This window comes from Mauremys reevesii, linkage group 1, assembly GCF_016161935.1.
Source record: "Mauremys reevesii isolate NIE-2019 linkage group 1, ASM1616193v1, whole genome shotgun sequence".
In the NCBI taxonomy this organism is placed as follows: Eukaryota; Metazoa; Chordata; order Testudines; family Geoemydidae; genus Mauremys; species Mauremys reevesii.
Genome location: NC_052623.1, coordinates 301375724 through 301393270, shown reverse-complemented (window position 1 = coordinate 301393270; position 17547 = coordinate 301375724). Strand labels below are relative to the sequence as shown.

The 17547-nt window shown below is 44.8% G+C and overlaps 1 long non-coding RNA gene across 1 annotated transcript; it reads left to right on the top strand.

Annotated features, from left to right (window-relative positions):
* Nucleotides 1-396: 396 nt before the first annotated feature.
* Nucleotides 397-16035, top strand: LOC120389234. Its single transcript, XR_005590834.1, has 4 exons — nt 397-846; nt 967-3263; nt 11680-11789; nt 15936-16035. It is a non-coding gene; the product is annotated as an uncharacterized LOC120389234 (long non-coding RNA).
* Nucleotides 16036-17547: the final 1512 nt, after the last annotated feature.

Below are 17547 nucleotides of genomic sequence, written 5' to 3'. Positions count from 1 at the left end.
GCTGCTTGGGTATGGCTGTCGGATGGACACCAGGAGGCGGTGTTCCAGGTTGGTTTGGACCAGAGGTTAGCCTACCCGGTGATCTTGGGGCAAGACTGGGGAGGATTCCACAGGATTGTCCAGGACTGGAGTCACCGGGCACCTGAGGAAGACAGGGCATGTCAGATGAAGAGGGGGCTCATGGCCCAAAGGAGGTCAGGGCACCTGGAAGGAGATTCTGCTCCAACAACTAGTTCTGCTCCCACAACCACCTCCGAGTCAGAGCCGACAGGAGGGAACAACCCTGATTGGCTAGACACCGGGGGGTACTTTATGAGGGAACAATGGGAGTATCAAACACTTAGTAGGGCCTGGGAGCAGGTGACAAGCCCTGATGTGGACAGGGCCACCGAGAAACAGACTCCACAGGGACCACAGTTTGAGGGCCATGAAGACCATCTATACCAGATGGTCTGTGAAACCCAGATCCAGGAGAAATTATGGGAACTACTAGTCCCCATAAGTACCGGAGGGGCCTGTTATGAGTGGTGCACTTGGTGCCCTGGACTGGCACTTGGAGAGGGAGAAGACCCTACAATGAGTGGCCCATAGATTTTTCTGGCCCTGCATTCACAGAATCTCAATGAGCTGTCCCAAACTGAGTACCAAACTGGTCGCCCTTCCCGTAGTTGGGGTGCCATTTGAGAGAACTGGTCTGGACCTGGTAGGGCCCCTGGAAAAAAGCAGATCTGGCTGCCAATACATACTAGTGGTGGTGGATTACATGACCCAATACCCTGAGGCAGTCCCACTACAGAACACCACACCACTGATATAGCAGCTGAGCTCCTGAAAATCTTCTTCCCGGTGAGAATACCCAGGGAGATACTAATTGATCAGGGGATCAATGTCTCGTCTAAACTGATGGCAGAGCTATGTCGATTGCTGGATATCTGAGTGCTAAACACTTCTGTATATCACCCACAGATAGATGGCCTTGTGGAAAGATTCAACGGGACGCTGAAGTCCATGCTTAGAAAGTTTGTAGAGGATGACGCACACCACTGGGACAAATTGTTGCCAGCCCTGCTGTTCGTGGTGCGGGAGGTTCCCCAGGCCTCTATGGGCTTCTCACCCTTCGAACTGCTGTACGGGCAACAACCACAGGGAAGAAGACCTGGGAGGAGTCATGGGCCTTGGGCTCAGTCCCCTACATACTGCAACTCCAAGATCAGCTCCAGAAGCTCAGAGCATTTGCAAGAGAAAACCTCCTATGGGCACAGCAAACCAAGGAGCATCACTACAATGGGGGGACGTGACTGCGCACTTTTGAACCGGGAGATAGTGTCCTGTTACTACTACCCTCTATAGAGTCCAAACTGCTGGCCAAGTGGCAAGGGCCATTTGAGGTGGTTAGGCAGGTGGGGCCCGTAGACTATGAAGTGCAGCTGCCAGGCAGATGGAAAGAAGTTAACCTCCTAAAGGAATGGAAGACCGAGGAGGGTTTACTGATCACCTCCAGAACTGGAACTTGGCCCACTGGCAGGTGAACTCATGGACCCCATGCCCATTGCGATTGGAGTAGGACTGGGCATGAGGCAATGGGAGGAGTTGCAGCAGGTAGTTGGAGCCTTTGCCACCAGGGCAGACTGAGCTGGTGAGTCACCACATCGCCACCCTCCACGACCAGAAGGTCCGGGATAACCATTGGCTGGTGCCGAAGAAGATGTGGGGAGTAGGTCCAGAGAGAGCTCCAGATGATGCTGGACATGGGGGTCATGGAGGAATCATGCAGTAATTAGCCCTATCGTACTAGTCCCAAAATCTGATGGGACCCTACGAATCTGCATAGACTTCCAGAAGGTCAGTACAATATCCTGGTTCGAAGCATACCCAATACTCAGAGTGGATGAACTACTGGAACTGCTGAGTAATGCCACGTTTATCTCAACATTAGACCTTACTAAGGGGTACTGGCAAATACCTCTGATGCCCACACCCTGTGAGAAGACGGCCTTCCTTATCCCATTCGGGCTGTACCACTTCATCACCATGCCTTTTGGCCTGCACAGGGCCGCGGCCATGTTCCAACGACTGATGGACAGACTGTTACAACTTCACCACCGGTATGCAGTGGCCTTTATAGATGACATAGTGGTGTACAGCCCCACATGGGAAGGATATCTTCAGCACTTTGCAGAGGTTTGCAAGCCCTAGTAGAAGCCGGACTCACCACCAACCCAGCCAAGTGCCACCTCGGGCAGCGAGAGGTAACATATCTGGGGTATATGGTGGACCAAGGGACTTTATGTCCCCTGGTGGACAAGGTACAAGCGTTACGGGACTGCCCAACACCTACAACAAAAAGGCAGGTATTCTACCACCACTTTTTGCTGAGCTTCACAACACTCATTCGCAACAGTTTGTTGGACCTAACGAAGAGTTCACAGCCCTGCAACGTACAGTGGTCAGCCGAATGCGAGGAGGCCTTCCAGGAATTGGAGGACTGACTAAGTAGGGAGCCAGTCCTATTTCACCCAAATTTCGACAGGCCTTTCATATTATAGACTGATGTCTCAGAAGTAAGATTGGGAATGATGTTGTCTGAGGAGGACAAGGGAGAAGAGCATCCAGTCCTCTATTTGAGTAGGAAGTTGTTCCCCCAAGATAAGAAGTATTCGACAATAGAGAAGGAGGCCCTGGCAGTGAAGTGGGCGATCGAAGCCCTAAGGTACTACTTGCTGGGGAACCTCTTCCAGTTGGTCCCTCACCACTTGCCACTTCGATGGCTTAACAGTATGAAGGAAACCAATGCCAGAGTCGTGAGGTGGTACCTTTCACTTCAGCCACATGACTTTCCAGTCACCCAGTGACCCGGTAAAGCCCACACAAACACAGACTTCTTTTCCCGCATAACAGGGGAAGATGAGGAAGAGGGGCCACCACCGGACACCCTCTTAAAGGGGGGGTTGTGATGGGGCATGCATGCCCTGCACTGGGACTGTGGGGTTAACCCCTCACTGTGGGCTGAGGAACCCATGCCCCCACAGACCTACTGGGCATGCTCAAAGTGCAACACCACTATAAGAGGGAGTAGCCTGGCTCATTCTGGGTGGACCGCCATAGGGGAAGGAGTTGTGCTGCTGGCCTCTCCTGAAGGGCTGTGGGCACTTCAGAAGGTGGAGGTCAGCCAGCTGACAGCACCCCTCAATCCTCAGGTGCTGGACGCAACTGACAGAGAAGGCACCAAGGGAACTAGGAAACCATGAGATGCAGAGATGCAGGTAGGAAGTAAACCAAGGAGTTGGTTGGACAACTGGAGGCTAGCTCAGCATGTTTTGGCCAGATCCCCACTGAGATGGTGACAGGGAACCCTGCCACCAACACAGCCCCGTCTCATCAGTCTTGAATGTTGGGGAGTCAAGGGAAGACACATAGCTAAGGAGATGAAAAGTAAGAAAGAGTTTCAGGAAGTTAGTGAACTGAGAGATCAGAGGGTCCAAATGCAACATGGATAAATTGCCTAATCCACAGCCCATTGAAGTGAATTGAAGGGTTCCCCACTGACTTCAATGGGCTGTGGATGAGAAAGAGAAGGCAAGACTGGGAGGGTCATGGTTGGGATAGAGGATAGAGAAAATGAAAATAAATGCAAATCCAAGATTTCATTATTCACTATTTTTCTATTTTAAAAGTTTGCACCCAATCAGAGATCAGAAACAATAGCATAGGGTTTAGGTATCCAGTCACACCACACAAATAATGTATATGTAAAGTGAACAACCTGTAATCTGAAAATTGTTCATCAGCATTATTTGGTGAATGCACTCCATGCTTCATGATATTAAAATGGATTTAAAATTCAGAGGTAGGGCAACTAGACAACTTTAAATCTATCCTGTAGTAAGTCCATGAGGAAAAAAACAGAGAAAAAAAGTCAAAGATACGTTTTTAAAGATCAGTTTAAACAAATCTGAGAGCACAAATACAAAAATGAATTAATCACAATTGTATGACCATTGCATAGTGTCATTAGAGGACAGAGTTTCAGCTGTTTGCATGCCTTGAATGTGTATTTCCATATCTGAATGTATCTGGATTTCTTATAAATTTAATCGTAACTCTCAATTTCCATGGTTTGCAATGCATAGTTTGGGAATAATTACAACACCCCGGTAATACTCTAATGTATTAAATTCCATGTAGCTTTCATCTGGGATAAAAAAAATAATTTGAAATGAATTAGTCCTTTACTGACCTGTCAGGATTCTGAAAAGATGTTGATATATAAACAGTACTTCTGTGAATATAGGGCACCACATAGGCTTTTATACTGGGTATATGGAACACGTATAAAATACAACACTTTTGTTCTCATATCCATAATGCAGTTCATGATAACATCCTCTTAGTTTCTTTGAGAAAAAAGTTTTATTCCCAGTAATGATCCTATTTTGCTTTAACCCTTTCTTCAGTGAAGGGAAAATATACTTTTTGTCTTTTCTTTCATTAAAACCATCATACCAGTCATCATGCAGCTTTATTTCAATTTTTAAAAGTACACTATTTTGGAAAGGTCAAAGAAGAGAAAGGTAAGGCCATTATATTTTGAGATGTGGACACTGAATCAGCATGTTGGAAATGATTGGTGTGATCCTAAAGAATGCAACAAAATTGGGCAGCTGACAACTGACCGTTTTACTTTAATCAAAGCAGCTACTGTACTGTACATTTGTGCTCTAGTGTCATTCTCACATGGCTGAATATCACTGAAGGTTTATATATATGTTTTTATATGGGTGGGGTGCACAGTAAACCTGTGGAACTCACTGCCAGGGGATGTTGTGAAGGCCAAAAGTATAACTAGATTCAAAAAAGAAGGAGATAAGTTCATGGAGGATAGATCCACCAAAGACTATTAGCTAAGGGTATGTCTACACTACAAGAGTAGTTCGATTCAACTTAATTCGAATTTGTGGCATCGACCTTACGAAGTCGAATTTGTGTATCCACACTAAGGACACTAATTCGACTTTGTGATTCCACACTAACGGGGCCAGCGTCGACTTTGGAAGCAGTGCACTGTGGGAAGCTATCCCACAGTTCCCGCACTCCCCGCTGCCCATTGGAATTCTGGGATTTCCCCCCAATGCATGCTGGGGGGAAAACTGTGTCGAGGGTGGTCTTGGGTAACTGTCAGCATTCAACCGTCACTCCCGCCAGCGGGAAATCAGTTCGCGCACTTTTCCTGTTAGTGACAGTGCGGACGCCACAGCACTCCACTGCGATCATGGAGCCCGCTGCAATCATCGCTGCACTTATGGCCGTTGTCAACTCCTCGCACCTTATCGTCCACCTCTTCAAAAGTCAGATGCTGAGAAATCGGGCGAGGAGGCTCCGGCAGCGCGGTGAGGACATGAAGTCTCAGAGTGGCACAGACCTCTCAGAAAGCACGGTACACCGCGCCATGGAGATCATGGTGGCAATGGGTCATGTTCATGCTATGGGATGGCGATTCTGGGCCCGGGAAACAAGCACGGACTGGTGGGACCGCATAGTGCTGCAGGTCTGGGATGAATCACAGTGGCTGCGAAACTTCAGGATGTGTAAGGGGACATTCCTTGACCTGTGTGACTTGCTGTCCCCTGCCCTGAAGCGCAAGGACACCCGGATGCGAGCAGCCCTGACTGTGCAGAAGCGAGTGGCCATAGCCCTCTGGAAACTTGCCACGCCAGACAGCTACCGGTCAGTAGCAAACCACTTTGGCGTTGGCAAATCTACCGTGGGGGTTGCTGTGATGCAAGTAGCCAATGCAATCGTTGAGCTACTGCTCTCAAAGGTAGTGAACCTGGGAAACGTCCAGGTCATCATAGATGGCTTCGCCGCGATGGGATTCCCAAACTGCGGTGGGGCTATAGATGGGACTCACATCCTTATCCTGGGACCGGCCCACCAGGCCAGCCAGTATATTAACCGAAAGGGCTACTTTTCAATGGTGCTGCAAGCAGTGGTGGACCATAGGGGACGTTTTACTAACATCAACGTCGGGTGGCCGGGCAAGGTTCATGACGCGCGTGTTTTCAGGAACTCTGGTCTCTTTAGATGCCTGCAGGAAGGTAGTTTCTTCCCGGACCACAAAATAAGTGTTGGGGATGTGGAGATGCCTATAGTGATCCTCGGGGACCCAGCCTACCCGCTAATGCCCTGGCTCACAGGCGCCTTGGACAGTGACAAGGAGCTCTTCAACTACCGGCTGAGCAAGTGCAGAATGGTGGTGGAGTGTGCTTTCGGACGTCTCAAAGGGAGATGGCGAAGCTTACTGACTCGCTCGGATCTCAGCGAAAGCAATATCCCCATTGTTATTGCTGCTTGCTGTGTGCTCCACAATCTCTGTGAGAGCAAGGGGGAGACCTTTATGGCGGGATGGGAGGTTGAGGCAAATCGCCTGGCTACTGATTACGCTCAGCCAGACACCCGTGCAATTAGAAGAGCCCAGCGGGAAGCGCTGTGCATCCGGGAAGCTTTGAAAGCTAGGTTCCCCAGGGAGCGGGGTAACCTGTGACTGTTCAGTTTCTTTACAGAGAAGCTGAACCTGCCCCTGCTTCAGTTACTGTTGACTTTCTTCTGCGGTGACATACCCCGTTCACCACGTTTCCCCCCTTCCAATACACGTTTAAAAATAAAGTTAATGGAATATTTTTAATTAGCAACGTTTTCTTTACTAATGAATTTGCGTTAAAGGGTTGAAACAGGGACGCAGACTGTGGTGGGTAGGGTGTGCAGTGATGTACAGACCGCTTCTACACTTGAGGAATGACAGGCTCCTGCCCCTAGAGCAGTCTGCACTGCCGGACTGGTTGTTTCAATGGAGACTGCCATCCCTCCTTTTCGGGACTCTGTGTGCAGGGGCTATGTGGCCTTGTGGCGGAGGAGGACTGGGGGCAGGACGTTTACAGGTGGGCGTGAAGGAAGTGATGAGGGGTGCAGGCTCTGGGCTGGGGGTGGGGGCGTAGGAAGGGGTGACGGGTGTGTGGGAAGGGGGAGGAGGTGTAGGGGGATGCGGGCTCTGGCTGGGGCTGAGGGTTTGGCGCATTGGAGAGGCTCAGGGCTATGGTGGAAGGGCAGAGTAAGGGCAGCCTGCCTTGCCATTTTTTGTGTGGCAGGCGCTAGGACCCTGGGGCACCAGACAGCATTTCTGCGGGGAGCCGCTCTACTGTCAGGCAGGTACAGAGCGCGGCGGGGCGGGGGGGAGACCCGTGGGGGCCAGGGCCCGATCCAGGCAGGAACGGGGGAGAGACCCAGCTCTAAATATAGCTGGAGCAGGGCACCTTCCGCCTATGCACAGAACATGAAAAACACCTCCCAGACTGACAAGGGTGCCTAGTGACTGCACTATGTGTGTGTGACCTGCTGTAGATCCTGCCCCCGTGTATGTATCCAGGTAATGGTGACCATCCCATGCAATTACCAAACCCCTCCCCCCCTTCACACAAAGTCTTCTGTAAAGAAACATGACGGAAACAGTAATGAACAGGAAACTATTTTTAATAATCAACTACACAGTGAGGGAACGAAATTGGGATTTGGGCTTGGGTGATCCAGGAAGGGAAGGACTTCTCAAAATTTAGCGAATGAGAGCTTTTTGGTACTTGAGCACTCTGCTGGGGTGGAGTGACAGTTTTCACGGCCCCTGGCGCACCTCCTTCTTGTTATTTTGGGTGAAGGGGGTATGGGACTTTGTGGCGGGGGAGGGCGGTTGCAGATACACTGCAGGGAGGCTCTGTCCTCCTGCCTGCGGTCCTGCAGAACATCCACAAGGTGCCTGAGCGTGTCCGTTTGCTCCCTCATTAGTCCAAGCAGCGTTTGAGTCGCCTGCTGGTCCTCCAGATGCCATCTGTCCTCCCGTTCGCTGTGTGAGCGCTGCTGCTGGGAGAGGTTCTCCCTCCACTGGCTCTGCTGGGCCGCCTCGGCTCGGGAGCAGCCCATAAGTTCTGTGAACATCTCGTCCCGTGTCTTTTTCTTGCGCCGCCTAATCTGCGCCAGCCTCTCTGAGGGGCATGCTGGAGCAGGTCGGGATACAGGTGCAGCTGTGTGATGGGAAAAAGGGATTGACTTCCTTATAAAGATACATTTCCGCAAAGAGGAAACAGTCTAGTCAGTCTCTGTGAACAAGACCATGCACAGCACTCACTCAGGGAAAGTTCGAATTTTCGGAATTCGCTTTCATTGCCTGGGGGATTGCACTGCAGACCAGACAAGCGGGGTGGGACAGCAGAATCCGTAGAGCAGCCAGGCATGGTAAGCCAAAAACTTTTGGCTGCTTAAAAGTCAATGTATACCACTGTCCTCTTGCTACAGGCAATCCTGAAATCCTCTGCCCCTGTTGCACCCCCTCACTTCTGTTCCCTGTGAAAGATCCCTGTATAATTCCACTCTGCAGCCTCCACACGTGGCTGTAAAGTGACGCTCATTGTTATGCAAAGGAACAGTGAAGCACTCCCAATACTAATAGTACACAAATTACTGTAATTAAATGCAGGAGTCTCTGAGCGAGATCACCCTGAGGAGGGTCACTGAGGCAGATAGAGAGCGCATGCTGCGTGAAAGCCAGCACAAACCAGGGGCCTATGCCGCCATGCTCGTGGAGGCAATGCTCCCGGAGTACCTGATGATAGCCTGGCACGGAAAAGTGTGCTACCACGGAGCACCCAATAAGGCAGCTCTCCCCAGGAACCTGCAGGCTTTGATTACTGCAGGAGAGCTTTCTGGAAATCTCCCAAGAGGATTTCTTTTCCATCCCCATATATATTGACCTTCTTTTTGCATAGTTAATATTCCTGTTCTGTTAGAAAAAATGTTTGCATGTTTAAAGCACTTACCAACTGATCCTTCCCCTGATTCAGGGTCCGGGGTAACGGCTGGGGAGGGTTGGTAGGGGATCTCAGTGAGGGTGATGAAGAGATCCTGGCTGTCGGGGAAATCAGCGTTGTAAGGGCTATCGACTGCCTCGTCCTCCTCATCTTCCCCGTCCGCGAACATCTCCGAGGAACATCTCCGTCGACAGTATCCCATCCTCAGAGTCCACGCACACTGGTGGGGCAGTGGTGGCAGACCCACCGAGAATGGCATGCAGTGCCTCGTAGAACCAGCATGTCTGGGGCTGGGCTCCGGAGCGTCCGTTTGCCGCTCTGAGTTTTTGGTAGCCTTGTCTCAGCTCCTTGACTTTCACGCGGCACTGCGTTGTATCCTGGCTGTATCCTCTGAGTGCCATGGCTTTGGAGACCTTCTCGTAGGTCTTTGCATTCTGTTTGTTGGACCGCAGCTCCGAAAGCACAGACTCCTCGCCCCACACAGCGATCAGATCCAAGACTTCCTGGTCAGTCCATGCTGGGGCCCTTTTTCTAGTCTGAGATTGCATGGACACCTCTGCTGGAGAGCTCTGCATTGCTGCCAGTGCTGCTGAGCTCGCCATGATGTCCACACAGGAAATGAGATTGAAACTGTCCAGACAGGAAAAGGAATTCAAATTTCCACGGGGCTTTTCCTGTGTGGCTGGTCAGAGCATCCAAGCTCAGACTGCTGTCCAGAGCGTCAACAGAGTGGTGCACTGTGGGATAGCTCCTGGAGCTATTAAGGTCGATTTGCATCCACACCTAGCCTAATTCGACATGGCCATGTCGAATTTAGCGCTACTCCCCTCGTCGGGGAGGAGTACCAAATTCGAACTAAAGAGCCCTCTATGTCAAATTAAATGGCTTCCTGGTGTGGACGGGTGCACGGTTAATTTGAATTAACGCTGCTAAATTCGAATTAAAGTCCTAGTGTGGACCAGGCCTAAGATGGTGAGGGATTCAGCCTAAACCTTCAACTGCCAGAATCTGGGGCTGAAGGATAGGGAATCAATCACTTGATAATCACTTTGTTCTATTCATTCCCTCTGAAGCATCTGGCACCAGCCACCATTGGAACACAAGATAATGGGCTAGATAGACCATTGGTCTGACCCAGTATAGCCACTCTCATGTTCCTAGGAGTATTCTTTGGGGCTAGATTTCTAAGTCACTTGATGTTTGATCATTTTTAAAGACTGCATTTTATAAAGTGATATCTAAATGACCAGCGTAGGCTAGAAGGTTTATTGCAGCTGCCTCATATCAAACCTCTTTTGTTGCCCTGCAGTGAGCCAAATTGCTCTGACAAAAACTTGTTTCCTGTTTACTCATCCTCCTACTAGTATCAGCTACAGTCAACCACTTCCTCCTAGCCCAGTCCAAAGCAATCAATAGAGAGAATTCAGCCTCAATCTTGACAGTTTTTGGTGAGCCAAAATTCCTCAGAAGTTACAACTGGCACTGAACAAGTGCAAACTCTAATTTGGGATATGTTTGACATGCTAGGCTATTTAGAGCCTACTGGAAGATGGTGGTTAAAAAAATAAAGACAATTTTAGTATATCTGTTTTTCTTTCCTGAGAAGTAAGAAGCCCCTTAGGAATACTATGGGAGTAATTCTGTCTGCTGTGGTTTACAATCATCCAGAAGCTGAAGGTTTTATAATAAAAGATGACTCCCTAGCCTTAAATTGATGAATGGCTATAATTTTCCATCGGACATCTTGAATCGGCTAGCCTGCCACAGCACTGAAGAAGTTCTCTAATTCTGAATTGACAGTATAATTCTAAAAGGTGAAAGTCCACTGTGCAAAGGCAAGGATTCATGGAAAATGTGTTGACATTCAAATACTGATGAGGGGAAAATATAGCATTACTTATTTACAAAGGACAGAGTTCTGGAATGAATTCGGCAATTTTAATGCAAGGAACAAAAGTATAATGAGGACCAAGAAAAGGTATGGGACAACACAAGCCATAACCCAATGGCGAGCAACTTAACAGATATAACAATTAAAGTCATTTTCAAGCACTATCTAAGCTCTAGCTAACCAGCTAAAATGTATGGACAAAAATTACGCCACCAACCTCCCATTCGGGGCCTGGATGGGGGAGGTTTACATGTTCGTGTGTTTCTTCCCCGGAAGTAGGACTTTGGGAACATTCATGCTAAGAGTTAAAAGCATTCCCCGTGTATCATTGATCTGGCTAGTCATGTTGAAAAATAATGAGTATGAAAAATCACATACAAGTTCCACATCAACATGGCAAAAAATATAAAAGCATTTTAATCCCAGTGAAAACCATTATTTGAAACTAAATCTGGGTATACAATCCCAACTAGATGGCAGCAATCAGAGTTTCCGTCTGAGGGGGAACAGTAGTAATAACTATGTTTTGCTACGTAGATGGAAAAAGACAAAGACTATGGTGAACACGTTAGTACTTACATAATGTATGGTTAAAAATTGTCTTATGAAAAGAAAAATGGTTAAGACACTGGACTGGAACTCAGGAAAGCTGAGCTCAGTTCCCTGTTTGACTTTTGTTTGTGACCTTAACATATCACTTTAGGCTTGAGTACTCATTGAAGTTAATGGCAAAGTTCCCCTTGACAGGAACGTTGCATGATTAAGACCCCAGTATCTCTACCTCAGTTCCCAATCTGAATACTACTCCCTGTCTCTGTCTTGTCTATTTAGATTGGAAGCTCTTCAGGACAGGGATTATGTGTATATATATAGCGCTAAGTAAAATCTGGGCACTGTTGTTATACAAATAAATTAATCATAATTATTAATACATTCCAGAATTATATTTTCAGAATATTTTGAGTGCCAGGTGGAAAAGAATCTGGCCTGAGGAAAGATGTGCTCATAGATTTATGAAGGAACTAAAGAAGTATTCTCCTTTAATGCAGGTAAGGATGAACCAATTATTTCTGTTACTCATATTATTCATGGATTCTTAGAAGAAGATAGAAAAATACAAAAATAGAAGCAGTCGATGTCAATGTCTATTGTTCCATTCTGTATTACAAGTGTACAGACACACATTTGTAAAGTTTGCTTTTTAAATAAAGAGAATAAAAACAAAGCCAATATGGACTTACTGAGAAAAGACAAGAAAGCAGATTTCTGTAGCTTTTCAACTCCAAATGAGATTATTTGGCACATGTGTTGATATAACAATTCAGTGGAGGGGACTGTATGTCTCTTTTCAGTCACTCTGGCACACCTTTTATATTTAATCCTTACACTAATGCCAGTGATTTAAAAAGCATGATTCAAAACTAGCCCCATATTCAAAGGTTACAGAATCAAACAATGTAGATTTCAATGGGGTGAATTATCTCTTACCAAAGAAGTAGGAGGGTGGGTTCTTGGACTGCAAGCCAACTGGTCAGCTGTTTCATTGTTTGATAAAATAAATGCCAGCTTAAATTGAGTGAATGCAAATGCCCCAAGAGCCTGGCAAGTCAGTCACACTTGGCAGGTTTTTGTACCAACTTGCCAAGCCAGAGGCAGGCAAGCAAGAAAGTGAATAGTAATCCTGTTTTTCCTAAGTACTAAATAGATTTTTCATGGTGGAGAAAGAGGGGGAAGGAATGTTACAAATTATGAGTCCCTTATCTAGCATATTCAAAATACAATTGGAACTATGGATGTGTGGGTGGGCTGGCAAATACCCATTCAGTATCCATTTGAGACAAGTGAAAAAATCCTTTGTTCATAAGTATCAATAAGCTCAAGGCCAGCTCTATAAATAAGCACCAAATGGATTTTGTGGGATGATTTGATTTCCATTAGATTCCATTTTCAAATGTTAGTGATGCTTGATTTTCATATTCTCTCTTCCAACAAATTGAAGCTATTGTGAAATGTAGACTTAGGATATTGCTGTACTTAACATGAAAAAAAAATAGCCAAAAGTGAAGTCCTAAATGCAGTTTTCAGCTTCTAGGTGACATTCAAAACTGTAGTCCAGCACGGATCATTTTAGCTGTGGTGTCATCCCTGTTAGTAAAACAGGTAATTCAGTTGTCCTTAAAGTAGTACTAAAAGTCATTTTAAAATAAAAACATGACCCTAGATCTTGAGTCAATCTACCAAGGAGTAATAGGATTAGCCTAGAATAATATCAACTCCATTCCTGCCTGTTGAAAAGGCACAAGATTGAAGAATGGGGTAATCATTCCCAAAGCTGAGCTGTATGCCATCTGCTGTTCTGTCTAAATTGGCTGGTAACTATGTTCTACACTACACAATAGGGTCACCTATACAGAGTAAGAAAACAGCATTTGAAGATACAATAACATTCAGAACCAATAGGGAAAACATGTTAAACTGGTTAATCTTTTGCCCCATCTTTGATTAACTTTATAATAGGTTATGGGATGGAAAAATAAAGAACTGCTAAAAACATAGATAAGAGCTATCCTTATCCATATTCAAATTGTAGATCAGTGAACAGCATTTAAGGCCCAATCCACAGAGCATTGAACTTAATGGAAAAATTTCAATGGGTTTTGGATTAGTCCCTTATTGTCTGGTCCCAGGCTTTTTTTTTTTTTTACAAAAAAAGGGAAGATATTTGGTGTCTCTAGAGAAATACTGACATCCATTGTACTTAGAGATGGTCATAATTTGCAAACCTTTCAGAGAGGCTAAAATATAGAACATTGGAATAGTTTAGTAAAGAGTAAAAAAACAAAACAAAAAACCCCCCAGAACTATGCAAGTTAACTTGTCACGAATAAAAAATCCCATGCAGTAGAGAAGTTGCCCAAATTGGTCCTTTATATTCAAGGTCTTAGAGCTCAGATACTGCAAGGTGCTGAACAACTGGCTTGGATCCATTAGAGCACTTGATCATGTGCTTAACTTTAAGTGCATTAGTAGCCACATTAAGTCACATGTGCTTATGTATTTTGCTGTATTTGAATCAGGATCAGAGTGCTCAGCACTTTGCAGGATCAAGCACTGTAGTCTCGCATCTTACACACTCACCATCTTGAAAGAAATTGTAGCTCTGCATTAAAAGTGATTGCACACATTAGATGCAGATCTGCTTTGGGTGTGTTTTCAAAGTCATGGCTGCTTACAGTAGTGAGACAAAAAGGCACTGTTGAGTGTTACTGCTCCTAGTGCTACGGCCTACACAGCAGAGAGCAAGTGAGATGAATTTCATTCCTTTTTATGCACCATCAATTGTTTATTATGCCCCTGTAATGAACAGCAATATTTTGCAACCTTTGACATATTGATCCAAATCCTGAGGTCCATACAAATTTCCATAACTCCAGTTTATCTGAATAAAGACTCAATAAAAACTGTAGTATGCCCCAACGGATGCAGGAGGATCTCCCCCATACTGTCTGTGGAAGAGGGTCACCTGCCTGCAGAGCACACCTCTCCCCTACTGACTTCCATGTAGGGCCATTCTGGATCCCATGTAGGGCCTTCAGGGTGTCTGAGAATCTGCATGAGGGTAGTGGATAGGCTAGTAACAGACTTGAGGGAGATGCAGCCCAAGGAATCACTTTCAGAGCAGATCTGTCAGCTGTGCTGTCAGGCACCCAGCCTACCTGTGACACGCTAAGGAAAATGAGCCAACTGAGACCCACCTGTGAGTTGTTAATTACCTACGTGGCTGGGCAGCAGTTAATTAGTTAAGGAACACTTGGCATAATAGGATTCATCTACATTGCAGCAGAGAGTGAGCCTCCTGTTACCCTGGATTTGAGGGGTGTGTATACCCCATAATGTGATTAAGTTAATTGCAACCATATTATGTGCATTCAGCCACCCTGAATTAATGAAATAGAACACCACATAGTTAAGGGTTAATTTGGAGACAGGCTTATAAGCAAGGTCAAAACTAGCTACAGTCTCTGCTAATCAGAATGGGAGGAGGGGACAAACAAGTCAACAATTGAGATTAAAATCCTTGGTGGTTAGAAAACCTTGAGTCTAGATGCCTCTGGTATTAAGTTTATTGAAAGTTAGAAAAGTGATGGTACAGTAGGGGTCATTATGACCTATGTGTTTTGTTATAAAAGATTAGCTAATAGAGTATACTTTGGAGCAGTCTTCTGAAGCCATCTTGAGAGACGTTTTTCCTGACACCCTTTCTCCCCGGTGGGTGAGCAACTGGCCACTGCAAACCTAATATTAATTACTCAATACCATTCCAGATGTTAGGAAAATATCTGGGATGTTCCAAACCTATTGCTTATGTTTGTGTGTGCTTGAATCTAATAAACTTCAGTTTTATATAGAGCATGCTTACTTGCATAAATCTTATCAGACGGAAGTGCTGTGTTCCTATTGATTTATTCCTTACACCGCCTGGAGTGAAAAGTTAAGTTGCCCCTGTTGGGGATTCTGAAATCTCCAGGTAACACCTCACAGGCTATGTAGACAGAGTTCAAGCTAGTGCTAGAAGGGTTTGAACTAGTGCACTGAAGCCTAGAGTGTTGAGTGTGCTTTAAAGGCTAAGCTTCAGCCTGAACCAGAGCATCCACATTGTTAATTTTAGTTTGCTAGTGCAAGTCTGATGTAATAAAACTAGACATCATTAATTTTATTTTATTATCATTATATTTTTATACACAGGTTCTTAGGAAAGGTTGGGTTTTTTCCGCCTGGCATAGTGTCCAGTTTTTGATTAATTGTGTAGAAGATTATCTGGGACATAGTACAATGCATCCAGGGATGGATGCTGTATTAATTAATTAATTAGATGGATAAAAGCAGGGTGTGAGGAACACATTGCTGAAAATCTAAATTCAACTTCCACCTTCATAGATTCAAACTTTTACGATGGAGCTGAATTTTAATAGATGTCATGTCTGTGGTCAAGGGTTTGTCTGTTTTGCTAATTTACAAAACTTTGGCTGTTATACATTTCTAACACAAAAAGAAATAGGGAGTTACCTTATTTAAAAGTTTGAGCATATAATATAATGACACTGTTCATACAGTAGTTAAAGTTATCAAAGGCAAACAATATACTGTATATCTTAATTGTTGATATAAGGTAATTATTAAACTCTCTCTCTTAGGCTAGCTGGAAAAAAGAGAATTTGAGTAACAGTTCACACCCTCCTAATGTTGGTGTTATATGTATAAGAATGAAGGAGAAAATGACTACTGATGGGTAAACCAATTTAAATATATTTTTAAAATTGGAACCTTTAACAATATTATGAATATGTAACATATGCAGTGCCATAGGAGTACATAGCACTATACAGAGAGGATGAAATCTTCTGTGCAGAGGACCAGCTCAAAGGCTAGACCTTAAGTGATATATAGACCGCATGTTGGCTCTCTGCAAAGAGCGGGGGAATTTCTCCCAAAGACAATAATAATATCCAAGAGCTATATAATATAATGTGACATATGGAACATGGACACCAGGCAAAAAGGAGGGAGCTTTACACTAAAAAGCAATAGGGCTGCTTGAGTCACATGGTAAATGCTATGTTGGTTCCTATTTTAGTGTTTGCATTTTAATAGACTGGATGAAGATAATTGCTGGGGAGATTGATTAAAGATGTGTTTGTTTCAAGAAGGAAACAAGTTTATCTGGATTTTAACTATTCAAAATCAGATTAGGTAGATGTAAACTTAAAACCTTCCTTTGGCTAGAATATAATTTCATGGACCAAGAATGTGTGTATTTTTCAGTATCCTACATATATGTACAGTGACAAGGTGGGTGAATTAATATATTTTAATTGGACCAACTTCTGTCAGTGAAAGAGACAAGCTTTTGAACTACACTGAGCTCTGAAGAAGTTGGTTGAATAAAAGGTATTATCTCACCCACCTTGTTTCTCTAATATCCCGAGACTGGCCTTGCTACAACATATATTTGCAGTGTCTGGTTGATCTGTGGCAGGTGTGCATCTTATACGTTGTGTGTGTCCCCAATGTCACAGAATCAATTAAATTACCAACTAAGAGATTTTTTTTTATTAGTGTCAGACTACAGCTGAGGGAAGGGATAAGTGTCATATATTCTGAATCTTGATGAATACAACTGGATCAAGACATGACTCACTATATTAATAATAGGCTTCAGGGCATTAAAGTTATAGCTTGGAAATGTAAATGGATTTAATCATCCTGTCCAAAAGGCAATGGAGGTTTTAATTTTTAAACTCGTCTCAGCATATGAGAGCACCATTGCAAGAAACTCAGTTTCTCCCAGAAGAGATAGAGAAGTTTACTAAGGGATGACTTGGATTCTCCTTTCTGCTGTCTGTTTCACTAAGAAGTCTAGATGGGTTTCCATCCTTACTAGAAAAGCTATGAGATAGTTGAATGGAGCAGAATGTGTTCCTCATATAAGTCATTCCAGATTTGCACTAGAGAAGAATTTGACTCCTTAAGTAATTTGAGGAAAGCAAGTGTTCTTAAATCAAATAATTATTTTACAGCAGAAGTATCCTAGTCTTCAGTATTTTCTGGTTAAAGATGCATCTACTTAATCTGTTATCACAAAAGGTTCAAGACCATATGTGAGACAACATTCTAACTGGAGGAGATTACAACATTGCAACAGACCATTGCTTGGACAAATCTTCCTGGATTCTTACAATTGATAGGTGGTCAACAGACTCTTACAACCCACATGGTGTTTTATTTACTAATAAAAGACCTGATTTC